Genomic DNA, 11,756 nt, shown 5'->3' on the forward strand with positions numbered 1-11,756 from the left:
GATGTATAAATAGTACTACAGGTGAGAGGGAAGGACTCACACCAAAACAAGCTAGATGTATAAATAGCACTACAGGTGAGAGGGAAGGACTCACACCAAAACAAGCTAGATGTATAAATAGCACTACAGGTGAGAGGGAAGGACTCACACCAAAACAAGCTAGATGTATAAATAGCACTACAGGTGAGAGGGAAGGACTCACACCAAAACAAGCTAGATGTATAAATAGCACTACAGGTGAGAGGGAAGGACTTACACCAAAACAAGCTAGATGTATAAATAGCACTACAGGTGAGAGGGAACGACTCACACCAAAACAAGCTAGATGTATAAATAGCACTACAGGTGAGAGGGAAGGACTCACACCAAAACAAGCTAGATGTATAAATAGCACTACAGGTGAGAGGGAAGGACTCACACCAAAACAAGCTAGATGTATAAATAGCACTACAGGTGAGAGGGAAGGACTCACACCAAAACAAGCTAGATGTATAAATAGTACTACAGGTGAGAGGGAACGACTCACACCAAAACAAGCTAGATGTATAAATAGCACTACAGGTGAGAGGGAAGGACTCACACCAAAACAAGCTAGATGTATAAATAGCACTACAGGTGAGAGGGAACAACTCACACCAAAACAAGCTAGATGTATAAATAGCACTACAGGTGAGAGGGAAGGACTCACACCAAAACAAGCTAGATGTATAAATAGCACTACAGATGAGAGGGAACAACTCACACCAAAACAAGCTAGATGTATAAATAGCACTACAGATGAGAGGGAACAACTCACACCAAAACAAGCTAGATGTATAAATAGCACTACAGGTGAGAGGGAAGGACTCACACCAAAACAAGCTAGATGTATAAATAGCACTACAGGTGAGAGGCAACAAAATGTTTTATGCCTCCGCCGGCGATAGCCGAGCCGGAGGCATTATGGTTTCGGGTTGTCCGTCCGTCCGTCCGATGTTCGTTAACACGATATCTCAGGAAAGCCTTGACAGGATTTAGTCAAATTTGGCTCAAACGTCCACTTGGACTCAAGGATGAACTAATTTTGGTGGTCAAAGGTCAAGGTCACTGTAGTCTCGCTGGCCAGCCTCCTCTCCCTTCCGTCTGAGGAGTCTGGAGCCGCAGGTCTCCATAACTGGGATAAACCCTCCCTTGCTCTACTCTGCTCTCCCATTGGAGCGCCTGTCTCAGTGGCAGCCGGATGTCCGCTCCCGGCTTATTACAAACTCATTGGCTCCGACCATGTCAATCTGAGCCGCTCCCTCCGCTCCCTCCTCCCTGTGTGTCGCTGTAAATAGTGCCCTGCCGCCTCAGTGAAAACAACAACGCTAACTAGTTAGCAAGCTAACGGCAGAAACCCACACGCTAGCTCGTTGCTACACGCTTAAAGCGGCAAGTTGGATTGTTTGAAACTATTTTCCAAGGGCACTGCCGCTAAGCGCCGCCCATTGCAATCCCACTAAGGTCACTGTGACCTCACAAATGCCATTTCGTTAATGCGATATCTCAGTAACGCCTTGACAGAATTTCTTCACATTTGGCTGAAACATCAAAGTCTGGACAGACATGGATGTCCACTGCTCACTTGTTGGCAGAGGCTTATATCTGCGGTGCGGTCATTCTAGTTATGACATTGCACCATTTTGATTCTCCCCTTCCCTCCGTCTCTCTCTTCCCCTCACTCTCCCCCTCCCTTAATTTGACCTCTGGTTACCGACTGTGTGTGTGTGTGTGTGTGTCTGTGAAGGTGTGTGTATGTGTTTGAAGGTGTGTGTGTGTGTGTGTGTGTATGAAGGTGTGTGTTTGAAGGCACCACACTGCCAGCTTCCACTGTCAAATTCTCTCTCTCTTTCTCTCTCCTTCAATTTTCCATTCTACTGTATATCCTCTAACCCGCCGTTGTTCCGGTGTGTGTGTGTGTGTGTGTGTGTGTGTGTGTGTGTGTGTGTGTGGTCTCGGAGTGCGTGCAGAACGTCCTGTGTGTGTTTTCCTAAGTGGCAGATTCTCCTCTGGCTTCTTCGCCTCCTCATTAATTATTCATGAGCGTTTGAGAGCGCGACACCACTGTCACGCTGCGGCCCATTCTCCAAGCTGCTCTCTCTTTTCCTTCCACTTCCCTCTCTCTTTCCTTCATCTTGTTGTTTACACTGCACTCATTCTTTTGTCTTTGCCACCTCTCTCTCAGACGCGGATGTTAGCACTTCAAAAGACAATGGGATTTTTGGATGCGGATTTTGGTTAAATGCCTGCAATAAGGTCTGTGGTTGACTAGTCTTGCTTGCCAGACTCTCTCCCTGCAGCGGGAGAGTCTCTGGCTAGTAATAGCGCCACTGTGAACTAGCGAGGAAAAAGGCTCCGTTTAATACCTTTACAGCATCCACCGAAAGTACCATGTACCAGCGTGTAGCAACGAGCTAGCGGCTAGTGCTGCTGTTGTTATTGTTTCAAAGGCAGCGGCGCAGGTTTGACACGTACAGCAGCAGAGGCATACAGATTCGTCACGGGGGGAGTGGAATGGAGCGGCGGGTCGGAGCCAATTGCAGAGTTTGCAGGGAGCGGAATGGGATTTCCATCCGGCACCGACTGAAATGGTCGGCACCAATGAGAGAGCTAAGTCCACCAAGCCAGTCAGACTAGTGGTTAACTCATTGAGTGCCAGCCACTTTTGGAGAACGGATGCTCCCAGTGCCAGAGTTTCAGAGCGTTTTCAGTGATTTCTCGAGGCCCACAGAATATTGTGTGATATTATTATGTAAACACCGAACACGCAGAAAGAACGAGCTGACTCTATTGTATCATCAGCAAAAAAAGTTTATTGATACCATTTTCCGTTCTTTATTTATGAGCCGGAGAAGATAGGTCGTTTTGAGCAAATACAGGCATTTCAAATTAGAAGCTGAGTTATTCCGCCTTTTGTGAAATTAAGCATTTCAAGCACATTCACTGACTCTGAAGATAATATTTTCTGATGTAGTGACGTGGTGTAGTTGTGTGGTGCCTGCGTGCCCCACCCCCCTCTCCCCCCCCTCAGCTGCAAACTCCTCCCCACACTAACACACAGCCTAACACGTACCCAGTCTATTTTCGGAGCCTCCGTTTTTGTGCGCCGGCTCCCAGCGCGACACGGAAGAGCCAAACCGGACTGCTGAGAATGCTTTGGCCCTTCGGCGTCGGGTGCTGCTTTTCTGGCCGCTAATCGTGTGGAGAAACTTTACAGCAGAGACAGAGAGGCTCAGTTGTGGGCGCGGATTGACTGCTGTTCGCAGCCAACGTCAGCTCCAGACAGAGCAATCTATATGGCTCTGGCTGCAGCATGAGCGGTTTCTTTTTCATCACGGGGCTTTTTCCTGCTGTTTTCCGGACCTTTCTCTAATCTGGAGAGCACTGTCGCCACCTAATGAGTCCGTAAAATAGGTTATACACCTTCAATAGCTACAATATTTGTACAGGAGATGCCTGAGGCTTTGATCCACGTCCCACCGTCAAAAAACGCATTTGACGTCGATCGACGTCCTTGGCACTCTACGTCACTATTTACTTTGACGTCGATCGACGTCCTTGGCACTCAATGAGTTAACAAAGGTTTATGAAAATGTGACCTTTGTGTTCAGCAAGATATTCTTCACAAATTAACACCACTTTTATGATTTTTGAAGCATAAATGCGATAAAAAAATAAAGATTTTCAGAAAACGATTCAAAAATCATATAAAAATCAATCAATCAACTTCCGGGTTGGCCTACGAAAAAACAAACAAACAAAAACGTCATCCCTAAGGTACTCTATTAGCATAGGCTATTTGCATAACAAATAGCAACCCAGGTCGTGTCATTCACACTGCACTGATTGAACCCTGGTCCAACCCACCTCTCGAGGTGGGTCGCCAAGCAGAGTCGGGCAATCCAGGTTAACCCTTTCATGCCCAAAATCAACCAGGAAATAACCCTGGGTTGTTTTTTAATTGTAGCGGTTCAGTTTGAATGAAACTCTTACTAGACATTAGAGTTTTGTCCCGACACTGCAGGGTCAAGGGTTTGGATTCTCCAACAGTGAAGATTTATGAACTGATATAGGTTTGATCACTGGAGTTAGAGAGAGTGAGAGAGAGGTATTTGATATGCTATGTGAGAGTTTCAAAAGACTATTTTTAAAGGAACTTTATGATGGCAGATGGTACAGACTTTATTAACCCCAGATCATCATCATTCCACCGTTACTGAGACCTTCACTGGTAAACTCTTCAATCTTTTATCCCCAGTGTCAAAGTATGGAAAGAGCCTGTCAGTGAAGTTGTGTGTGAAGGTGTGTATGTTTGTGTTGGTGTCAGGATCAGAGAATGACAGCTCTCCTCTGTTCCAGTCCAGATGCACTCTGATCCTCTGGAACTTCGTCTGCACTGGATCACTGTCTTCATCCGACGGGGAGTCGGCTGTGTATTTACCATCACTAAACTGGATTCTCCATAATCCCGACCGTATGAGAACCTTCCTCTGGACAGACCCTGCTGCCACACCCAGCTCCCAGAATGTATTGTCTGCAACCTCAACATCCCAGATGTGAGTTCTTGAGTTAAAGCCCTCAGAGCCCAGGACAAACCAGGAGTCAATCCTCTCTCGGTTTTCAGATAGCTGCCGACTTTCTCCACATCCCACACTGGTCAGATCTTCAGACAGGAAGAGTTCTGGATGGGCAGTGTTTGGGTCCAGGATGACAGGAGTGTAGGAGACCATCTCCTTCATCTTGTCCCAGACTGTGAAGCTCAGGTTGCCCAGGTATTTAGCCTTGTCTATCAGAGCTCCTGAGACGAGCTGTGGATCCTCCAGCATGGGGCGCTGGACTCTTTCCACTGTAGCCTTGTAGTTCTGCAGGAACGAAAGGTCTTCAGCTCTCAGTTCATTCTCTATGGCTCTGATTGTGTCTGAAAGAGCTGCAATCTCTCTTCTCAAACCCTCAGTCTTCTCCTTCATCATCTGACTCTTCTGCTCCTCTTCTTCCCTCAGTGCAGTGATCCTGGCCTCCTCTTCTTCTTGGAGAAACTGGTGAAGCTTCTTAAACTCCTCCTTAATCCACCACTCTGTGTGTCGGGCCTGGACCTTAATGTGTTCTGCTGTTTGATCACAGTTTCCTTTAACTTTATTAAATAGCTTCAGTTTCTCCTGTAAGGTCTTCAGTGATTTCTGGAGTTCCAACTTGATATCCAGTGCAGCTTCATCGATGGGTCTGAATCTGTGCTCGGTGTGTTTTTCAGAATCTCGACAGACTAGACACACCGGCTGCTGATGGTCCAGACAGAAGAGCTTGAGTTTCTCAGAGTGCAGACTGCAGAGAAGCTCAGATCCTGCTGAAGCTCTCTGATCTCTCTCCAGTAAGTAAGCCTCACACAGGTTATTCAACACCAAGTTACAAGGTGGATGGCTCCTTGAAGATCTTCTCTTACATAATGGACAGTCATGTATTAGTCTCTGTCCACCAGCTCTGCAGACAGACTTTACATAAGCTGTGGCTACATGACAGGACGACAGGATCTTTAAAGATGCCATGGCAGATGATACAGGAGAGATTCTCCTCTGATATGGAAGGCATTTTCTCTATGAGTGAAGCTGAAAACAAACCGGACCGACCGCTCAAACAGGAATTCGGTCAGACATTTGTGGCACCACTCCCTCCTCTAGAACGCTCCCTGAAAGTTCCTGTCACAGAGAGCTATGGTTTCTCTAAAGCTCCTGTTCAGTTTGTGCAGTCAGCAGTAGGTTGAAGTGGCAGTTTTCCAGTATTCCCAATATCCAGTATTCCCTCCTGTACCTGTCCTCCCTCAGTGGAAGTCTTGGATTTGTGGAGGTGAATCTTTTTGTCTGTCTCTCGGCGTGTGTCTGTGTGTCTCAGTGAGGCGTGGAAAAATAATGACCTCTTGTCTCAGGTGAAGCACATTAAGGGGCGGAGCTTTGTCCTTCATCAGAATTAAAGTGACAGGGATAAACTAAGAATGTATAACAGCCAGTACATGTGATTTGGCAAATGTGATTCAGGGGAAGGGTGACCGACGGCCCATTGGCTGATTGACATTGTGATTGGCAACTCTGATTGGCACACTGAAATGACCTGTGAGTATCTATTGCCCTAGATTGTTGTAGTGCGTCCCGCACTGTTTGTTATAGTCGGCAGCTTTTCAGTTGAAAAGCTATTGAATCGGCATTGAATTGGGCCATCAGTGAGAGAAATAACTCTGATTGGCTGGTCAGCTGGTTAAGCCGGTTAAGCCAAGCAGTACACGAGAAGAGAGGGCACGCACAAAAGGTTCTTCCAATACACAAATATTTTCATAACCAAACAATACCTTCGTGAAAGCCCCTTGACCCTGTCGCTGTATGATATTACCTATTTAGTACGGGTTCTTATTTTTTTTGCCTCCGCCTCAACCTTTCTTCTTCCACATTTGCATTCTAATGCCTACCCCACACTACAGGATTTTCAAATCCTTGAAGATTATAAAAATCTTGAGAGCCCACACACTACAGGACAGAGAGAGCCGATTTTTTAACATTTCAATCTTGGGACACACACACAATCGCGTCTGTTCAAACGCAACCCCACACACTAGAAGATTATGCCGAAGATTCACCTTGGAAGCAGGGCTCGACGTTAACTTTTAAAATGCCTATTCAGTGTGCGCACCGGGTGTAGTAGTGTCATTTCGTTTTCTAAACAAATTTTATTTTTTGTTTTTATAATGCATTTGCACTGAAAGGATTTGTTTAACTAATATTTGCGCGGACAGCCGCGTCCATTCCGGGTGTAGGCCTACTGTGCACGGCCAGGCGAAAACCGTCTGCACAGGTGTCTTGTGGAGGGGCGCGTCTGCTGATTTGACTCACTTTTCCGTGCGGACACTCGCCGATGCGGGAAGCTGAGACCTAAGCGCTTGTTGTAGGCTACATGCTTTGCAGTATAGCATTTAGTTTTCCGTCCCGTTCAAAGACGCACGGGTATTTCACCTCGATGACAATTTCCTCGTTCTTTGTTTCTGTGCGGGGCTGCGAGCGGACGCGGACCAGATTATTTTGCGAAAAACTGTAATGGAAACGCAGCTACTACTGGCTCTCTGCTCAAGATGCAATCGCCTGTCGGGTTGTAAATATCTAACATGTTAGATATGCCCGATTCACAATCGGGAAGAGGCAGTCTTCCCGATTGTGAATCTTTGAACCCCACACACTACAGGATCATTTGGGAAGATTATCTGCCCGACGCGCTTCAAATCGGGAGCACCCCCGAGAAAATCGGGAGGGGGGAATCTTGGCCATAATCTTGCAAATTATCCTGTAGTGTGGGGTAGGCATAAGAGTTAGTTGTTATGACAACACAGTACTTCCGGCCCGTTTCCTCGGACCACAGCCATCTTTGGACTCAGCCTTCATTGCGATCTCAACTACAAACCTATAAAGTTTCGTGACCGCATTTTGCATAGTTGTGATGCTATCGTGGTCAACAAAGCACGCACACACACACACACACACACACACACACACACACACACACACACACACACACACACACACACACACACAAGGTGAAAACAATACAAGCCACACACTGTCGCGGCTGGTAATAAATACTGAAGTTGTTATAGTTGAAGGCTTTTGCAGGGCAAATTCAAACACTGAGACACACACACACACACTGACACGTACACACACACACAGTAGAGAGCTGCAAGCCCGAGGGTTCCCGAACGGGCCCCTCGGGCCTGGCCAATTTGGGCCGGGTTCGGGCTTGTTTAAAAAATACAAGAAATAAAGTTGTATTTCTGGCTTAATTTTACACAGCAGACAGCACACCACAACCGCATATGCTTTTATTTTGAAAAATTATTTCAGGAAGCCCTCCAGCTGCCGGTGAAAAATAAACAAGCTAGCACTACGTCAAAAGTTGTGATGGACACGCTAACTAACAGACAAGCTAAAAGCTAGCAGAGGGAGTTTTTGAAAGTTCCCAATGCGGCAGGGAAAGCTGTAGCCTCAACGCGAGACTCTTCAGTCATTGTTCCTTCAGAGTCTCGGATGCGTGGTCCCCACAGCCACTGCAACGCCGGCTAAGTGGCTGCACGCAATATACACGCTATCAACCACAATAAAACTGTACCCACCTCCGAGACAATGTTGTTATCCAAGATAACGCTGCCCTGGCACTCCCAAATAGTGCATAGTTTCCAATACCGAGCACTTTTTCACATGGCGGAGACGATGCTCAAAATTGTAAGCTGCACTACACCCTCCCAACCACTGAGCACCGAACCCATACATCCGGCGCTGTGGAGCACCTAAAAATGGCACTGGCATGTGAGAAAATGCTCAGTATTGGAAACTACGCACTATTTGGGAGTGCCAGGGCAGCGTTATCTTGGATAACAACATTGTCTCGGAGGTGGGTACAGTTTTATTGTGATTGATAGCGTGTATATCGCTGATTAAGTCCTCAGGGCCGGGCTGGGCTCGGGCCGGGCCGGGGCCGAATTTTCAGGCCCGCGCAGCTCTCTAACACACAGTGGGTTTCTACAGTAGTGTGTGCAATAGGAAACTCCCTCTGCTGTTGCTGTTGGCAAAGAGGGAGGGAGGGATGACAGAGGAGAGAGAAAGAGAGAGAGGGAGGGAGAGAAAGATGAAAGGGGGATGTTGATCATCTTGCGCGCGTGTGTGTGTGGTGTGTCTGTATGTCAAAACGCAAAAAAAAACACTGCAATCCCTGATACTGTTACTCTGTGTGTGTGTGTGTGTGTGTGTCACCTTGGAAGTCACCTTCAGTAAAGCACAGAGCAGGTTGCCCCTCCTCGTCACCCTTAACAAGCTTGTTTGCCCATCTCTTGTCTTATTAATTGTCTATGACGACTCCTCAGCCACGCCCACTCACCGGCTCCCGACCAATTAGCTGTCCCTGCTCAACCGGCATCTGCAAATCACTTGCCAATAAGAAGTAATTAAAGAGTAACTTCACCCTCTGTCTGAGCCTAACTCCGCCCACTGCATAATTTTGAAAAATGCAATTCAATAGCATGCAATTGTTGTAATAAGGGAGTAAAAGTGAACAAGCTTGGCTTGTTATAATGTGTATCACGGCGGTCAACTGAACTGAGCAACAACTGTAAGTGAAGCTTAAGGCTCGTACAGACTACAAGATCCTTGTCGGGTTGTCACTCTCTGTTCCTTTCACGCTATACAACTGTCTGTCTTGTAGGCTACATTCACACAGCCATCCTTAGTGCTTGAATCTAATCTTTTCCCCCTAAAGCCCATGGCACACCAATCAAACATTCTCCAACAAACACGAACGAACACGAACACACGTAGATGTTCGTTTGGTGTGCCATAGCTGTCTGTCCTTGTCTGTTCGTGTTCTGCGATGTTCGGTGATGTTCGCCCAGATTCACCATGTTCAATCCGTGCTTGTTCGGTGTTCACGGTTAGCCTAATTGGTAATGTTAGCCTACTCACCTGTTGCCAAAAACCTCAAAGTGACCATCAGTCGCTCCCCTGGAGAGATGCAGTCCCTGTAATTTGTATTTTCACGGCTTATAAGTGGTGTAACCTTTTCCAACAGCCTGGTGTACTGCTCTGGTGCAAATCGAGAGAAGTTTACAAAACCAGATCTGTCTTCATTTTCCAGCTCACGGCAAAGACGATACGCTCCCTTGTGTTGTCTTCTCAATAACCAATGCCGACTCCATACTTTCCTCTGATGTTTTCTGCGTGTTTGAAGACGTTTTGCCAATTTTAAACACAATATTCCAATGAGTGTCTCTAAGGGCGTTTTCACACATATTTGGGTCGAGCCAGGCGCTGCCGCAGCAGTGAAAAGTATACAATGTTTCAATTTTCAACTAGAGTGGCTTCGTTTCACATGTGCTTTTTATCACCGTGCCCAGGCCGTCGTTCTACAGAGTGGAGTGTCATGTATCCATGCCAACCAGACGGAAGTAGACGCGTATAGCGTAATTCCACCCGGAAAGGAAGCCCGGGATGTAAACAGAACTGAACGATTGATTGAAAAGTTTATTTCTATAGGGACAGATACATAAACATAGAGCATTCACAGTCTTTGTTATATATCCTGACATTTATAGCCTAAGCTAGTTTGCAATATTTGTCCCTAGATGGAGAATGGAGAATGAACAGCAACGCCGTTTGCTCTTGGTACTGCTTTTTGCATTTTACATCGTTTGTCTCTTTCAATATCGGGAAAGTGTTGAATTTGAAAACGAGGCACGGCTGCGTCTGGAAAACAATGTTTTCATGTACTGGAGGCGGCGGATGCGAATCTCCAGACAAAGCAGGACAAGGCGCAGATTGATTCTGTTGAACCGTGAAGCCCTCACCATACGCAGATATTATCGGCGAACAGCCAGGTAAGTTGTAAACATTAACGTTTGTAACGCTAGGCTTGCTATGCCCTTGGTGGTAATTTGGCCAATAACTGTTTATGCAATGTTTGTGAACGCCGAATTGACGTTAACATTAGAAATACAGCATTAGAACGAGCTGAAGTCGGCGCGCGTTCACACATCACTCGCGCCGTATTTAGGGTAGGGTTAGGGCGACGCAAGCCGCTCCGAAACCACCCTCTCCAGCTGGACCGAGAGCGAGTGAGTTACGTCGACTATGAGTTCGAGTGGCATGTTCACACTGACCCAGTCGCGCCGTGTTCGGCCCCAAAACTCAGTTAAGTCGACCTAAAACGTTCCAGTGTGAAAACGCCCTAAATGACCGTACATTATGTCCTCTTCTCTCTCCATTTCATGGTCAAATGTTTTAGCATTAAATGTGTCTTGTCAGCATCAGCAGTGTAGGTCGAAGTAAACACGGAAGTTATTTGGTCAGCTTCTTCTTCTTTGGTGTTTTTGTTATTGTTGCATTACCGCCACCATTTGGCTGAAATTAGAACAACTGTTGTGCTGAATATGTTTGGTCGGTGTGCCATGCTTTCAAACAATCTCCAACATCTGCCACCATTCACAGACAATTGTCTGTTCGTGTTTGTTGGTGTTTGTTGGAGAATGTTTGATTGGTGTGCCATGGGCTTAAGTGACTCAGGTCAGTCTTTTTCATGACTGTGTGAACAGTACAAGTCACATTGAAAGTTAATTTTTTAAAGACGACCTGGGCTATTTTCAAATGTGGTAAAACATCAGATTCGAATCTGATGTTTTTGAAAGTGACTCCGGTGTGAACAGACATCTGGCCCATATCTGACTTAATGCTTCAATGTGACTTCTTCTTCTTCTGATGAGTTTTATGGCAGTTGGCATCCTTAAATGGTGCATTACCGCCACCTACTGTATTGCTAAAACTATAGTGCAAATACAATATCAATAAAAAGTGTCCACCCAAAATGCACCCATTCACCCCAATATCCATACTGTGGCCCAGACCAGTCATCTAGGCCGACACGAACGCTTCATTCAGCGTTTTCGTCAAGTCATCTCCCGAAATGTCTTCAATATCCCAAGTTACATTTCCTGGCAGCGTCCACCACTTCAATGTGACTTTTACGTCATTCCAGAGCGACATTCGTCACTATTCTGCGCTAGCGGGAGGAGGGAGGGGGAGGACCAATACGCGGGCATTGAAATTAAACCGTGAAACAACAGATGAAACAACATTTATGTTTACGTAGAACAGCAGTGCGCTGCGTGTGACGATATTGTTGTTCTTCTGCGCATGAGGGTCACTTCATGTCTGTGATCTGTT

At 46.4% G+C, this 11,756-nt stretch overlaps 1 protein-coding gene and 1 pseudogene across 2 annotated transcripts in view; both read right to left on the reverse strand.

Moving 5' to 3' along the window:
* Positions 1-11,756, reverse strand: part of lyrm4b (LYR motif containing 4) — a 112,531-nt gene that overhangs the window by 18,379 nt on the left and 82,396 nt on the right. The gene's annotated exons all lie outside the window — the stretch shown is intronic.
* LOC310791367 (E3 ubiquitin-protein ligase TRIM35-like) lies at positions 4,221-5,601 on the reverse strand (annotated as a pseudogene). Its single transcript has one exon. The product of its transcript is annotated as an E3 ubiquitin-protein ligase TRIM35-like (transcript).

The sequence above is a fragment of the Poromitra crassiceps genome (assembly GCF_964638095.1).
Source record: "Poromitra crassiceps genome assembly, chromosome: 2".
NCBI classification, from domain to species: Eukaryota; Metazoa; Chordata; class Actinopteri; order Beryciformes; family Melamphaidae; genus Poromitra; species Poromitra crassiceps.